Source organism: Schistocerca gregaria, chromosome 5 (genome assembly GCF_023897955.1).
Source record: "Schistocerca gregaria isolate iqSchGreg1 chromosome 5, iqSchGreg1.2, whole genome shotgun sequence".
Taxonomy (NCBI): domain Eukaryota; kingdom Metazoa; phylum Arthropoda; class Insecta; order Orthoptera; family Acrididae; genus Schistocerca; species Schistocerca gregaria.
Window position 1 is genome coordinate 475,315,535 of NC_064924.1, and position 15,458 is coordinate 475,330,992.

Consider the following 15,458-nt stretch of genomic DNA (forward strand, 5'->3'; position numbering starts at 1 on the left):
ACTCGTTCTCAACATCGTAAAATTTTCTCTGCATTGTCACATAGCACTGCTGTGTTCTCTAAATATTTTTCAGTATCAGGAACAATCTTTCTCGAAAGATCATAGAAATTAAATTCCTTCCAAACTTCAAAAGACAGCTAGTGATCCAACTTCTGTTACAATAGCGATGTCTCCTGCATCCTGTGCAGTCATTCTATTCAATCCCCATACCCCAGAACTTGTCTCTACCCTTTGTTGGCTGATTTCTGTATTTATATCCTATTTTTTCCTAACGGCCACTGTCACTGCCACTGTCAATCATCTCCTCTTCCTTGTCCATTTCACTTCAGATAATAATAAACATGGTTTAAAATGTCCTAAGCTAATCTATATCATTCTAAATACCCTTTACTATTATAATTATATTTATAATTGGTTTTTGAAGTCAGTTATTACTATTACCACTATTATTGTTATTATTATTATTATTGGGAAGGTTTGTAATATCTTTTGTATGTGTTGCTCCTGCTCAGATGTAAGACAGGACCTTAAGGCCGTAAGCTGGTTAGGCTAAACAAGCAAGAAATAAATAAATAATATGCTACTTTTGTCCTTAATATAAATCCTTGGCAAAATATGCACGTCCTGTTGCTTTACACGACAAGGTCTAATAATTAGTGCTTATCTTTTTTTGTGCCCTCATCGCATTGCATATGGATTTTGAAATCATGTAGTCCCTATTTTTATGGCTACTTCTGTCCGTTGTACACCATAGCCTGTTATAGTATTAAGTACTGTAACAAAAACGTTATTATTTTATTCCCTAGTGTAGTTACATTTCTTGCATTTCTTTACGCACTGCTTCTTATGATGGTTCATTTTATACCTCAGACGCCTTATATGACTATGGCTGTTACTTTGTTTTGTATTTTTGGTAGCTATTTTTGTCCTCATCACAACATTTGAGCTTCATTGGAATATGAAAGGGTATGTGTAATAAAATAAAATATCAGTATATCAGCTACAAGTATGTTAAGGCTGGTTACATGCTTAATGGTGCATAGAAACGGTTTGATGCTGATAGACAACAGAGGAATGAGCTGAGTTATGCACCATCTAACGAAATCAGCATGGCTTCCAATGATCTTCAGTCCCATATCGACATATTCTCTGGTAATATTATGGGAGTCCCGTGACTTCGTAACATCTCCATTCCATAGTTCGGTCAATTACAATGGAATTAACACATTATCTACTGAAAATTCGTGGCTATGAAGGTGTCGAAAACTCGAGATTGCTGACAAATCTGACGTAGCAAGAATTCTGTGAAGCATTTATTCTGGAGTAGTTCATAGTATCCACTAATCTTACCAACAAGGGGAAGGGATGATTATCATATTACAGGATTGCAGAACAGCACTTATTCTCCTGAAGCATTTATGAGGAAGTGATGACCCTACTGAGTGTAGCATGTAGGAAACCTAACCTTATTCCTTCAACTATCAGTAAGTGACAGCCTTTGCTGAATAAAGGAACAGTAAGGCATTAACGGGAACGAAATGGTGGATATTTTAGCTAAAACGCCACTCACTATAGAGTCTCAGCTACATATTCCTACACAGATTTAGAGCTTCAGCCGTAGGATGGTAGGAGTACTCCAGAAGTAGATAAAGAACTTACCCATGAGAATATTCTTCATTACCTGTGCTTCACTTGTTTAATGCTGTCCATGTCCGAAGAGCTTGATAGCCACAGTTGCATGCCTTAATTACAGGCTTGGCTGCTTCAGAAAATAACTGTACTGCGTAGTTCTTACTCCATCTCCGATCTGTGCCTGTGTTCTTCACTCTCTTCTTCACTTGTATTATTCAGCGTGACGCGACCGTTACAATGCCGTTTTTTCGGTATCAATCCCGTAAAGTATGTAAAATCATAATTAAAAGGCCCATTCGATTGACATAATAAACTGACAGTGAGAAATGTGATGTGTAGCAGAACTAGTAATTGTCGGTAGCTGGATAAGATAACTTACTCTTTATTTACTCTTTTACTCGAATTTGCATGCCTTATACGAGGTCTGTTTAAAAAATCCCGGAACATTCGTAACTTCGCGCCACTAGTGTGTTGGAGCGAAAGGCGGTTGACATCTCTGCCCACGCTTGTGTTTAATGTGTAACTGCTGGAAGTATCATTGCTGTATGTCTGTTAGTTATTGTTCAGATCTGTATTCAGTAGAACCTTGTGTCGCACAGTTTGCGAATTTCGAGATGGTAGAGTTAGAGCAGCAAAGCGCCTGCATTAAATTTGCGTGAAACTCTAGAAAACCTTTACAGAGACACACCAAATGGTGTGCTTAAGCTGTACTCGATGTTAGGAATGGTTCACACGGTTTAAAAATGGCTGGACGGAAGTTATTAAAGTTGACTCTCGTTCAGGACGCCCTTCGACATCTACCGACGACGCTCACATCAGGAACATTTACGAAACTATGCATGCCAATTGAAGACTGACTGTCCGAGAGATTGAACAAGAATGTAACATTTTAGTTGGATCATGTCATGAAGTCCTGACACAGCATCTTGGAATGCGTCGTGTTGCCGCGAAGCTCGTCCCACGTCTCATGAGTTAAGACAAGAAACGCCTTCGCTTCGCAATCTCTGAAGAGCTTTTGGATCGCGCAAATGAGAACGAGATGTTCCATAAGCGAATCATAGCTGTTGATGAGACATGGGTCTACGGTTGTAATGTTGAGACCAAGGTTCTGTCTTCACAATGGGCCGGGAAAAGGTTCTCCAAGACCAAAAACAGTTCATCAGACCAGGCCAGATGTCAAAGTCATGCTGACAGTTTTCTTTGACTCTGAAGCATTAGTTCATCATGAATTTGTCCCACAGGGACAAACTCTTAATCGATGGTACTATCGGGACGTGTTGCGACGCCTGCGAGAAAATGTGAGAAGAAAACAGCCTGAAATGTGTCGAGACAATTCATCCCGATGACGCACCCGCACATTCGTCTCTGTTGACGTGTGACTATTGCACTAAAAATGAGACCACTGTGCTGTCCGATCCTCCGCACTCTCCAGAACTGGCCACTGTGGACTTTTTTTATTTCTGAAGTTGAAGATCCCGTTGAAAAGACGAAGACTTGCAATGATAGACGAGAGAAAAGAAAATTCGCAGACGGTGCTTCGCGTGATCCAGCAAGGGGTGTACCATGACTGCTTCCGGGAGAGGAAACGGCGTTCGGAGAGTATTTCGAAGGAGACCATGAACAATCGGTAAAAGGTAAGCCTAGAAAAATTTGGTGGACAATTTTTTGAACAGACCTCATATAATGAAGGGGTCGTTGAAAGCAGATTGGGAATAGCCGACAGTGCCATGGAATTACGCAGGCCAACACTGTCGAAATGGTTCTCGGAAAGGGTTAACGGGAGGGGCTCAGGGTCTGTGGCGTGCAGGCCACTGGACAGCCTCTTGTAGTACCGCTGTTGGGCGCCAAAAGCACTGCAGGCGAACATAGATAAGATCTCCTGTGGTGCAAGATCCCAAGCTGTGGCCAATTTTACAACCTAGAGATGTAATGAGAAGGAATGTCATTTTTACGGAAGTCTAAAATGCAACTATTATGCACAAAACTTAGAAAACTTTTTTGTCTCCAAAAAGCAAGGAATGCTGTAGATGCTGTCTGGAGTGGAGACCTGCAATTGTGGAACTGTTTGAAGGTGTGAGACGCCACTGAACGTTGGCTTCATAAGAACCAAATGTTTACGTAACATTAGAATTCCCAGGATAGCGTAATAAACTAAGAGGTCAGACAGAGAAATTCGATCGTGCCACAAGGGCCCACCTCACTGGCGACAGACAGACATGGAAAGAGAGTGAGATTCCCTTTTCCAGTGTTAAATGGTAGGACCCTTGTTACTGGTTAACCACCTACAGAATAGCCCAGGGAAGGGGAGCAGCGTTCTCTAAGGAACATTTATAACGGTCGGTGCTCGAAAGATTCGTAGCCAAGCCAATCCAAGTAGAGCAAAGGCCAAAAATATGGAAATTCGAGTTTTCCTTTTAGCGAACACTCGGTACAAAATTTCTTCTTTGGAGAGAGCATTCACGCCTTCTTCTTTTCACAGCTTCTTCACAGCTTCATCTTTACCTACGAGAGCCAGGCGGCGATATGTGAGGTAACGAGCTCGTTAGCAACCGCGTGGTGCCAAACGTTAGCCAGACGAGAGGGGTAGCCCCAGCGCTTGGTCCAGCCGCGTGGCTGGGAATTCCGCTGAGACGGGGACAGTGCTTTGTGGCGATGAAGGAGATGTCTATGCCGGGAGTGCCAAAGATGGCGGACTTTGTGAAACCTTAATGGCAGACATTTCACAGTTCGTATAGAAATTAATAGTAGCCACAGAATCATGATACCTCAAAAATAAACATGTACATTACCATTATTTGCACGACGATTATGATGGTGTAAATAGCTTTTCAATATCTTTATTAGTTTACAGTTTAGTATCTGACTGTAAATTATACAAGTAACATCCAGCAACGAATTTCCAAAATCTAAACTGTTCATCCGATTTCTTCGATCTACGTGTCTTTAGAAAGCTAAATTGGTATGAATTACAGGCATGTAACTTAAATAGTACATGAGTTATTGGAGGTCAAAGTGGCCGATTACTATCGATCGCATCAAGCCAAAAGTGCTCCACAGTTACACGAAAAAACGGTAGCAGTGTGCTTATAAATATATTTATTCATCTATGTCGTTTATATATGATAAACACTATTCATGACAAAATTGGTTAAATATTTACTGTGTTTTGGAAGGGATGGAGACATTAGGCTACTGGCCTACCTTTTGTTCTATTCCTTCGATATATGTTTAATTCTAATAATGTGTGTTAGAGCGTGTTTATGGTCCAACCGAAGGAATATTTATTTAATTTCAAGTATTTAAATGTAAATCCAGTATTTCGAACATGTTTCATTATGTTTGTGAGAGTACGTTGGCATGGAGACATGGAGGGAGCTATCTAGCAATCACAGCGCTCGTTACTAAGAGAGACGTATGGAGGTTGACGAGGAGCATCGTTTGGAGATAGGACACGAGGTCAGCTCCAGCAGGGGGCAGTTCTGGACGGTACAGCACAGGGCACGGGAATGAGTGCTGGACGTGGACAGTACGGCGATACGGACGCACAGTCGACGGAAAGACTTGGAGAGTGGAGCAGTTTGCGCCTGGTCGCGGAGGATAGAAATATTTCGTGGTGCCGACCTGTGCTCTTGTGTGATTTCCGTGGCTTCTGCAGTGAAGACGTAGTGTGCATTTACAAGTGAATATCTCGCGAGCTATGTTGTTGTTCATTATTAATTACGTGCAGTAGGAATCTATTGTTTCCCTGTTATTCAACTCATATTTTATGTAATCGCTGGACCATCGACACCAATAAGTGTTTTACAGAAATATACCGCATTCTCAAAACTACTTTTACTGTCGTGTTTATCATTTAAAGTCGTTAAGACAGTACCTTCAGATTTTATTTAATTGCAATCTTTCATTTATAAATTTATATGTTACATTCATAATTCGCAATTGCCGAGTGATAGAAACCTTCTACCATACGAGTCATGTACGTATTCTTATCGTGTACTGTAGACTTGGCAGTATTTGGCCTGTAATGTGCCAACTACGTATCCCAGTCGTTTTGAAAGCCCGCACATACCAACAGTCCAGATGAGTTGAGGGACTTAGAGAGTCTTCCGCCCGAATCGCACTTGGCCGTTGGCGAGTGTGGTTCCGATGACTGATTCTGCAGCCTCTTCAGCCTCCACTTACAATTTAATATAGCGAGATCGAGCCGCAACCACGAGATGATGTGAATAAACATACAATTTTATAGAATCTTATGACCTCAAGCTTCACTTTGAAGACGTGCGTTCAGATTCAATCAACAGCTTTCTTTCAACTCCGCCAATAGGTTCAACACATTGCCTTCTTTAGTAATATCTGTTCCCACAACTGATATCATGACAATCACAGTACAATTTTGCAGTGCAATTATTTCGTTTATGTAATTGTTGGAATTTTACCCCAGACCCATTTATTACATGTGCCAAGGCTTTACTATAATAATATTACCATAGTTGGTCAAATATCTTCTTTAATCGAATAAAGCAAATTAATTGCGATGCTTGTTTCATTTAATAGCCATTTAATCCCTAATTCATTATTTTGGAGGTTTTTAATTAATGTATGTCAGATACAGGGCCAAATTTCCTCACCTGCAACTTTGACTCACACGACTACCTAGTATTCGTTAATCTGTGATCTACTGACGCCGTAGTTAAGACCTATGAAACTTAAATTTTTGTAAAAGGACTTGGGTTGCTTCTTAAAACATTATCAAATTCACTAAACTTAAAATATAATTTTAAGTGTTGGCACATAACCATTTGTGTATTCTTTTCAGTGAGGAAAAGTTGGTATTATCCGTCACTGTTTAGCTGCAAACCATCATTGAACTTTTGGAGGAGATTTTATTTATTCTGCCTATGTCTGATGTTACGATGGGGTCTAATTTCACCATGAAGGCAGAGATAAAAATTTTGCAATAGGATAGTTAGTTTTGTCTTGAATGTCAGGTGCGTTTAAATCTTAACAATTTTGTTAGGGGATGTCAGGGTTTATTGGGGCAAGGGCAAAAAGTTCAGCACGAATGAGCAATGCAGAGAAGGAAATCTCAAGTAGTTTTGAAGCATTAAACCGTGGTTCAATTGTGGAGGTGTCACCAGAAAATGATCGGGAAGAATATACGAGTGAGCAGTGTGAAGTACGATCTATGAATGAAACTAACATAATTAACGATCAAGATGAGAAACAAAGTAGTGGCGAAATGTGAGGTAGAAATTAGGAGAGAAGAGCAGCGTGAAACTTCACGTGCTGCGGCAAACTCAGAAATTACCGGCCACGAAAATGCAGCACAGACTGACACCCAGCACCATTCCCACCTGCAGTATCGAACAGTTTAAGAAGAATGACGAAGAGCTTAAGAAAAACGCGCAACTACTAAACAAAAGTGAAGAAAAAACTGAGGTAAAATTCCAAAAAATTAGGGGAACAACTCGAACAAAGCAAGAGCCTATGAGAGGATAGAGAAGAAACCAGGAACCCATAATTTGAGGCAAATAAGCAACAGTTTAAAAACTTAAACTTGAAGTTATGAACAAATAGGATTCATTAACCGGAAACTAGAAGACCGCAGTAAAAAATGCGAAGAGCTGGAAAAACTTTAAACAAGAAAATTGATGACAAGACGCAAAAGTAAATTGAAAAGTGGATCATTAACGCAGAGCACTAAAAGCAAGACAAACAGATTAACGACGGATGTCGATACCAATACGAATAAGACTAATACAAAGAATACTAAGACATATGCAAAGAATTTTGACAGCAGTACTAAAGATAGTGAAGAAAGTCATGGAAGGAGGAGTGCATAAACTCAAAAAAGACGGAGAAGGCGAGAATCGAAAGACTAACCAGTGCATTGGAGCAACTATCGAATCGTATTGAAACATTTTGACCAGACGGTAACAACAAACATAGGAGAACATACCATAATAATAAAGTTACTGCCATTTAATAATGCACAGGAAACTGTAGTCAGGAGACTAGTAGACTTTTGATGAGCAATAGCGGGAGAGAGTGTGACAATTCAAAGTGTAGAATAACGCAACAGAAAGAAACAATAGTTGCGAGATCTGACCAAAAGATTATGCCGCATCAGGAGAAAGCGGTCACCTTCAGACCCGCCAGTAATTATCACCACAGCCTCCGAAACGGTATCGTGTGACGTGGATGAGGAATAAATTAGGAAGCAGTTCTTTTGAGTACAAAAATTTTCACTGTTTCAGGACATTGCAAACCGCCTACGCCGAAAGCTGTGAATCGAAGAATTTCGTTAAACACTTCCGAAATCTTGGCCATATGTATTAGATGCGTATGTGCTCACTTAAGGGAGTAGCAGCGACAAAAATACGAAAAATCTCCGGGCAGTGCAAGACGTATGACGATTTTACGCGCGCCTTTTTCGAAGAATATTCGTCGAATGGAAAACAAGAACAGATAATCATGATGACTGAAAATTATGTACAGTTGAAGCGGATGCACCCACTGCAGCTTCTCAAAGGTATGGCACGGAGGAACCATTTTTTAGATGTGCCACATTGATTATCGGAACTCAAACAACTCTGCTAAGCGAAGAAACTCCCACGTCGATTTCAGGAGAATATAAGAGTCCCTGGCAGAAACATGCATGACATTAGAGGTTTCCAGCAACTACTGCAAAAATTATGGTACTCAAAGAAAATTTCCACCAACAAACCAGCAAGTAAAGAACCGGAAGTGGGGAATGAAACAAGCACCAAAAAGGAACGGAAATGGATGGGATGGAGGAAACAACCGTCATTGGGGACCTCACTATCGAACGAATGTCAAGAGAACTAACTAGAGATGTGGCGATAGACCAAATAATGATAGACGAGATGACAGCAAGAAGGAAAAGTAAAGACTATTGAAGTTAGAGGACTTGAATACTGGCAACAACCCGGGAATGAGGAGCAGAGGGACGATTCACGAAATTGACGGAAATACACGCTCCATAATGGACAGTTCACTGTGCTAGAACAGCTGCAGGATTCTACATAGATCTTGAAGAACTTAGAAATATATTATTAGGAGAAGAGGATGAGGCTAAAGTTTTTAAGTACCCGTTGCAAACGTAGATTTTAATGTCAAATTAGTCCAGTATGTACTTGATACAGCTAACCAAATTTCTATTTTAGATTAGAGTATGTAAGATGTTATTGATAAGGAAAAGAGATCGCCAGCGTTGAAGATGTCAAAAGTAAAGGTTAGAGGAGTCGTAAATGCCAAGAGCGCAGGAGCGAAGGAGCAAGTGCAATTTGATTTCAAGTGTCGAGCTCATGATTTTTTCATGCAGATTTTCTGGTGATACAGGTCTTGACAGTTTAGGCAATATTGGGAATTGGTTTCTTGAAAAAGCATTACATGGTTCTGCACTTAGCAGAGGATTTCGTTGCTGCAAAAATAGTAGATAAAATTGAGGTTCTGCATTTCAATCACTATGTGGGAAAAGATGAAGAATAAGAAGTCGTGGTATTGAGATTAGCAGAAACCCACGAGGACAAAATGTGTGCAGTTTAAGAAAAATAGAGTGAAAGCTTAGACGCACTGAATCCGAAGACGCAACAGCAGCACAAGAACATCTTTTAAAATCATTAGAGTTCTGGCATGCACCAGAGACAATCCAAACCTTTATATACACTCCTGGAAATTGAAATAAGAACACCGTGAATTCATTGTCCCAGGAAGGGGAAACTATATTGACACATTCCTGGGGTCAGATACATCAAATGATCACACTGACAGAACCACAGGCACATAGACACAGGCAACAGAGCATGCACAATGTCGGCACTAGTACAGTGTATATCCACCTTTCGCAGAAATGCAGGCTGCTATTCTCCCATGGAGACGATCGTAGAGATGCTGGATGTAGTCCTGTGGAACGTCTTGCCATGCCATTTCCACCTGGCACCTCAGATGGACCAGCGTTCGTGCTGGACGTGCAGACCGCGTGAGACGACGCTTCATCCAGTCCCAAACATGCTCAATGGGGGACAGATCCGGAGATCTTGCTGGCCAGGGTAGTTGACTTACACCTTCTAGAGCACGTTGGGTAGCACGGGATACATGCGGACGTGCATTGTCCTGTTGGAACAGCAAGTTCCCTTGCCGGTCTAGGAATGGTAGAACGCTGGGTTCGATGACGGTTTGGATGTACCGTGCACTATTCAGTGTCCCCTCGACGATCACCAGAGGTGTACGGCCAGTGTAGGAGATCGCTCCCCACACCATGATGCCGGGTGTTGGCCCTGTGTGCCTCGGTCGTATGCAGTCCTGATTGTGGCGCTCACCTGCACGGCGCCAAACACGCATACGACCATCATTGGCACCAAGGCAGAAGCGACTCTCATCGCTGAAGACGACACGTCTCCATTCGTCCCTCCATTCACGCCTGTCGCGACACCACTGGAGGCGGGCTGCACGATGTTGGGGCGTGAGCGGAAGACGGCCTAACGGTGTGCGGGACCGTAGCCCAGCTTCATGGAGACGGTTGCGAATGGTCCTCGCCGATACCCCAGGAGCAACAGTGTCCCTAATTTGCTGGGAAGTGGCGGTGCGGTCCCCTAGGGCACTGCGTAGGATCCTACGGTCTTGGCGTGCATCCGTGCGTCGCTGCGATCCGGTCCCAGGTCGACGGGCACGTGCACCTTCCGCCGACCACTGGCGACAACATCGATGTACTGTGGAGACCTCACGCCTCACGTGTTGAGCAATTCGGCGGTACGTCCACCCGGCGTCCCGCATGCCCACTATATGCCCTCGCTCAAAGTCCGTCAACTGCACATACGGTTCACGTCCACGCTGTCGCGGCATGCTACCAGTGTTAAAGACTGCGATGGAGCTCCGTATGCCACGGCAAACTGGCTGACACTGACGGCGGCGGTGCACAAATGCTGCGCAGCTAGCGCCATTCGACGGCCAACACCGCGGTTCCTGGTGTGTCCGCTGTGCCGTGCGTGTGGTCATTGCTTGTACAGCCCTCTCGCAGTGTCCGGAGCAAGTATGGTGGGTCTGACACATCGGTGTCAATGTGTTCTTTTTTCCATTTCCAGGAGTGTATAAAGTCAAAGTTAAGGAGCATCAAAAAAAATTTTTGGTTGATCCTCGCCAAGTGCCAATCATTTATAAGGAAAAGATACAGAACGAAATCAAGACAATGTTGAAGAAAGGAGTCGCAGAATAGGAAGTTAGTTCATACAACACTCTGCGTTGTGTCAGGAAAAAGGATGGATCTATTAGACTTGCACTTGATTCCAGGAAAATACACGCAACAGACCCAGAGGCAGATAGGCGAGAGACGTTAGAAGAATTATTGCAGTGTTCGATTGATGTCCTGATATCGATTGATTTGCAGGTTAGCTACTGGCAAATAAAATATGATCCGCATTGCAGCCAGCACACAGGGTTTTTGTGTTACAGACATTGTTTCCTGTTTAAGATGTTACCGTTTCGGTTGAACGTTTTGTTGTCTGCTTATATTAGAGGACTAGGATCCATAACCCTGGAGACAATGAAGGACAAGATCATTTTGTATGTTGCTGACATACTCATTGCAGGGAAGACGTAGGAAGGACACCATGAAATTTTGCGTCAGTTACTCGAAGCCGTTGAGAAATATGGAGTTACCATCGGCCTGGAAATGTCGGAATTCAGATGCAAGGAAGTAGACCCCTTAGTCCATGTAATTTCCGCTTGTGGAATCCAGTCAGACTCAAAGAAGTTAGAGGCCTTCGAGAATTAGTCAGTGCCTTAGATGAATCGTCAAGTACTTGCTTTTTAAGGTTAACAGATATCTACAACTGATTCATTACATGCACTGTAATACACCGAATTTGTTCCCCTTGGCAGGAATGGCTATCACCTGGAAGTGGACTGAAATAGAGCAATGGGATTTGAAGATTTTAAGGGAGCATTACTGAGATCGCCGGTTTTGTTTCATCCCGGCGTGAGCAAGGTATTCTGTATGAGCCCTGATGTGTTAAGATGAGGTCTGAGCGGGCGTCTATTCCAGGAGACAGAACAGAATGGAGGGACAGTAAAGAGAACCATCACTTTTGGAAGCCACGTTCTCAGCTAAGCAGAGAAGAATTAGTCCGTGACTGAGTTAGAAGCCTAGCTGTTGTTTGGGGTCTTAGTAAATTTAGATATTTTTCTACAATAGAAATGACGAAAGTGCACACCGAACGTAAGGTTCTAGAAATTTTAATGACAGCTAAACTGCTCTCGGGTTGGGCTACTTATTTGGGAGAGTGTCACTTTTATGTAGCGCATATTTCCGGGAAAGACAAGGTCGAAGCGAATGCATTGTCACGAGCACCCACGGGACTGACAGGAGAGAGAGTAATCGAGATTAAGAATGCAAATTTTAAAGTACTTTACCTATGATTGTGACATCCAAAAAAATTGTGAGGACAACGCTTACAACAATGGAAAAGAACGAGGCAGAGATCCAGCCTTACGAACAGCAAACGAGGAATGGCAAGGTCGATTGTCCGCTACCTTGGACAGTTTTACTTGATTAGGAATGGCATTTTGTTTAGGTACACTAACGTAATGGAAGGTACATTGGCTACTGTCTATCTTGGATAAATCCATGAAGAAGCTGATTTGGTATGCACGCCCTAGTCATGCACACACTCTACCCCGCAAATGCTTTACTAAGCTCAGAGAGTCGGTATGCGTCAAGGGCATGGACAGATGCATAAGAAACATACTGAACAAATGCGCATCGTGTTACAAAGCTGAACCAACCACAGTTACGCGTGGAGCGCCCATGTTTCCTGTCGTGACAGACAGAGACATTACAGCTACGGATCTAAGCTTTTAGCAGTTTGAACTTTTTATTTGAGATTTTATTTTTGGGTGGAACCAAGGCAGTGATTAACCAATTCCTTAGTCCAGTCTCATTCACTGAGTGATAATAACATGACTGATCTCTATAGTGCAATGACATTACGAAAACTTTTGCGCTGTCAAGTACTACTGTGTAAATATGGTCTAAGACATATGTCAACTAAAAACGTAACATCACTTTTGGTGCACATCGTTTTGTAACAGTTTTTAATACGATTCATAGTCGTTGCAAACTGTACGGAGAGGAGAAGGGCAGAAGGAAAAGGGGTGGGAATCTCATACTCTGGGAGTTATACCAAAGCATTAGCTTGCTCTTATAATACATATACGCCTTAGAGTGAATGTCAGTTTAGTTCAAAGATCTTTGGCCTCTCAGTTTCCTGAATATGATACTGTGACAGCAGCAGAGCCTACGGCGAGCCTTTTGAATGCTAGAGGGCAGGGCACACGTATTGATCAGTCACCCGGGGGTCTTTTCGCTGTCACAGGCTGTAGCACAATGGTAGCAAGCGAAAGCTAAAAATCGCGCCTTTCAAACATATAAGTCACTATTGTAGTTAAGCATGGCACGCTGATGTGTAAAACTAGCAGATGAAGTGCAATGAAAGGGAAGACGAATGAACCTGGAACCAGAAAATAGCTTTCATAACATATACTGCAGTATTAATTCTGCATATGCGAACATATTAACTCACAAGAAAAAGGTTTGGATAAACTTCTCTCGGTTCTATTGCCACGTTTGATTGAATTGATAACTTAAGTTTTCGATGACATCCTCCGTTGTCAGCGTTATCAAGTACTGCCTTAAATAGTGATGTGGTGCTGTTTTAGACCGCATTACGTGGTCGGAATATAGGCTGGGTTCCGGGGAAACAATGCAGTAAACCTACACTCCGTCCGTTCAAGAAGACGAAGGTTGTATTGCACTTGATAAATTATTTATAACATTTTTTTTAGTGTGCAAACATCTCTTGTGCTAGTGAGTCCATGCACACTGTGTCGGTAGGTATTTATTATCGGCTTGTAGCATACATTCTTACTAGCCGTCACAAGTTAAAATGTTTTATAAACACAGAAAAGTAGCATTTGGCCATCTCAATATGTAAATTACAGAGCACACATTCCTAAATTCGAAGTCTGGACGAAATTTATACAGAAAAACAACTAGAATATAAATTATTTGTATTAACAATATTTAGTGCAGTCATTACATTAAAGGAGAGTATATTTGTAATAATTTCAACCTGAGATCAAATATAAGAATGTCCTCTCCATAATGTGTGTATGAAGATGGTCAACCATTGCGTCCATCTTTCCGTTTAGATTCTTATGTGCTCTCTTACTATAAACGCAATATAGCAGCGATTCTACGTGGTGGGGAGACTAGAAGTAGTTGCTTGGTTTCCGGAGGTTTGTGGGCACCAGATTCCTACGCACAGGTTATGCAGCTTCTGTTACTTACGGTCCATTCGGTGGTTCGTGGGCACAGATAGCGTGCCAGACGTGTTCCGTCGGGTTCATATCAGATGAATTTGGTGGTCAAGACAGCCAAGTGAGTTCAGCACCGTGGTCCTCAAACACCTGTAGCACTATTATGGCGTTGTGACACGGACAGTTACCCTGCTTTGATGCCATCAGCGTCGTCTGAGATATAAAGTATGAAGGACTGCAGGTGGTCGCCAGTAATGTTCACGCTTTCTATAGGTGCCTTGGTGCCTTCGATTACCACCAACGGTCCCGTGGAAGCTCAGGTTTAAGTCCCCCACAGGACAACGCTGCGTCAGCCGGCTCCATCTTTTACATTTTCATATACTGGGTGATTACAAGCGATTCATTGGTTTTTGGATGACTCATATCACAAAACATTACATAAAATGTTGTGAATGTGACATTGTCTGAAAAAGCACTTTTTAAAGTTTCTACCACATCGTTACAAATGTTCCTTGTACTATCCCCGTGTTACCAGACAAACATCTATGCGGGAGCCAACTTCGATCCATACACGTTCGAGTATGTTACTGTCAATATTCACCAGCGCTGCAGAAATGAGATGCTGGAATTCAGTCTATGTTGTCGGTGATGGTAGGAGTAAGTAAACACTGTCTTTCATTTATCCCCAAAGAAAAAAGTCACAAGCTGTAAGGTTAGGAGCCGCTGGGGGCCACAAGAAGTGTAGCACCTAATTCTGAACGCAGCGCTCAGTCCACTGATTTGGAAATTCCTTGTACTGTGCCAGTGTAGGTGACACAGAGTTATCGAGTGACCCATGGTACGTCAACTAACCAAACCACTGTTTAAGTCATGACTGTTACATCAAGCGAGTCATATATGTACAGTAATCGGTGCCAATACCAAAGATTTAAGGATTAAATCTTGAGAATCCAAACCAGATTATGTATCTTGTACAGGAAGACTCGCCCAGATTAACATCAACTGGTATCACTCACCGTTCATCAAGTTTTTGTTCGAGGTTTCACTAGCTGTCAGAGTTGATTAGGTAGCGAGGCGTTATTACTTCCCCTTGTGAGGTAACGGGCGAGTTGTGGCGCTCTGGAAATATTCTAAGTTCAGAGTTGACGCCAACCGCTCGGGCAGCTCGGCAAGCTGCGGCTCGTTAGCAAACGCATGATGCTGCACAATGGCCGGACCACGTGGTCCAGCGACCGCGTGGCAAGGAATTCCATAGTGACGCTGTGTCGATGAAGGGGACATACCAGGAGTGCCAATGATGGCGGACTTTGTGAAACCTTAATGGCAGACATTTCACATTTCATATAGACACTAATGGTAGCCAGAGGAATCGTGATACATTCAAAATAAACATATAAATTACCACTATCTGCACGACGATTCTGATAGTGTAATCATATTTTCAATACCTTTATTAGTTTAAAGTTTAGTATCTGACGATAAAAGATACA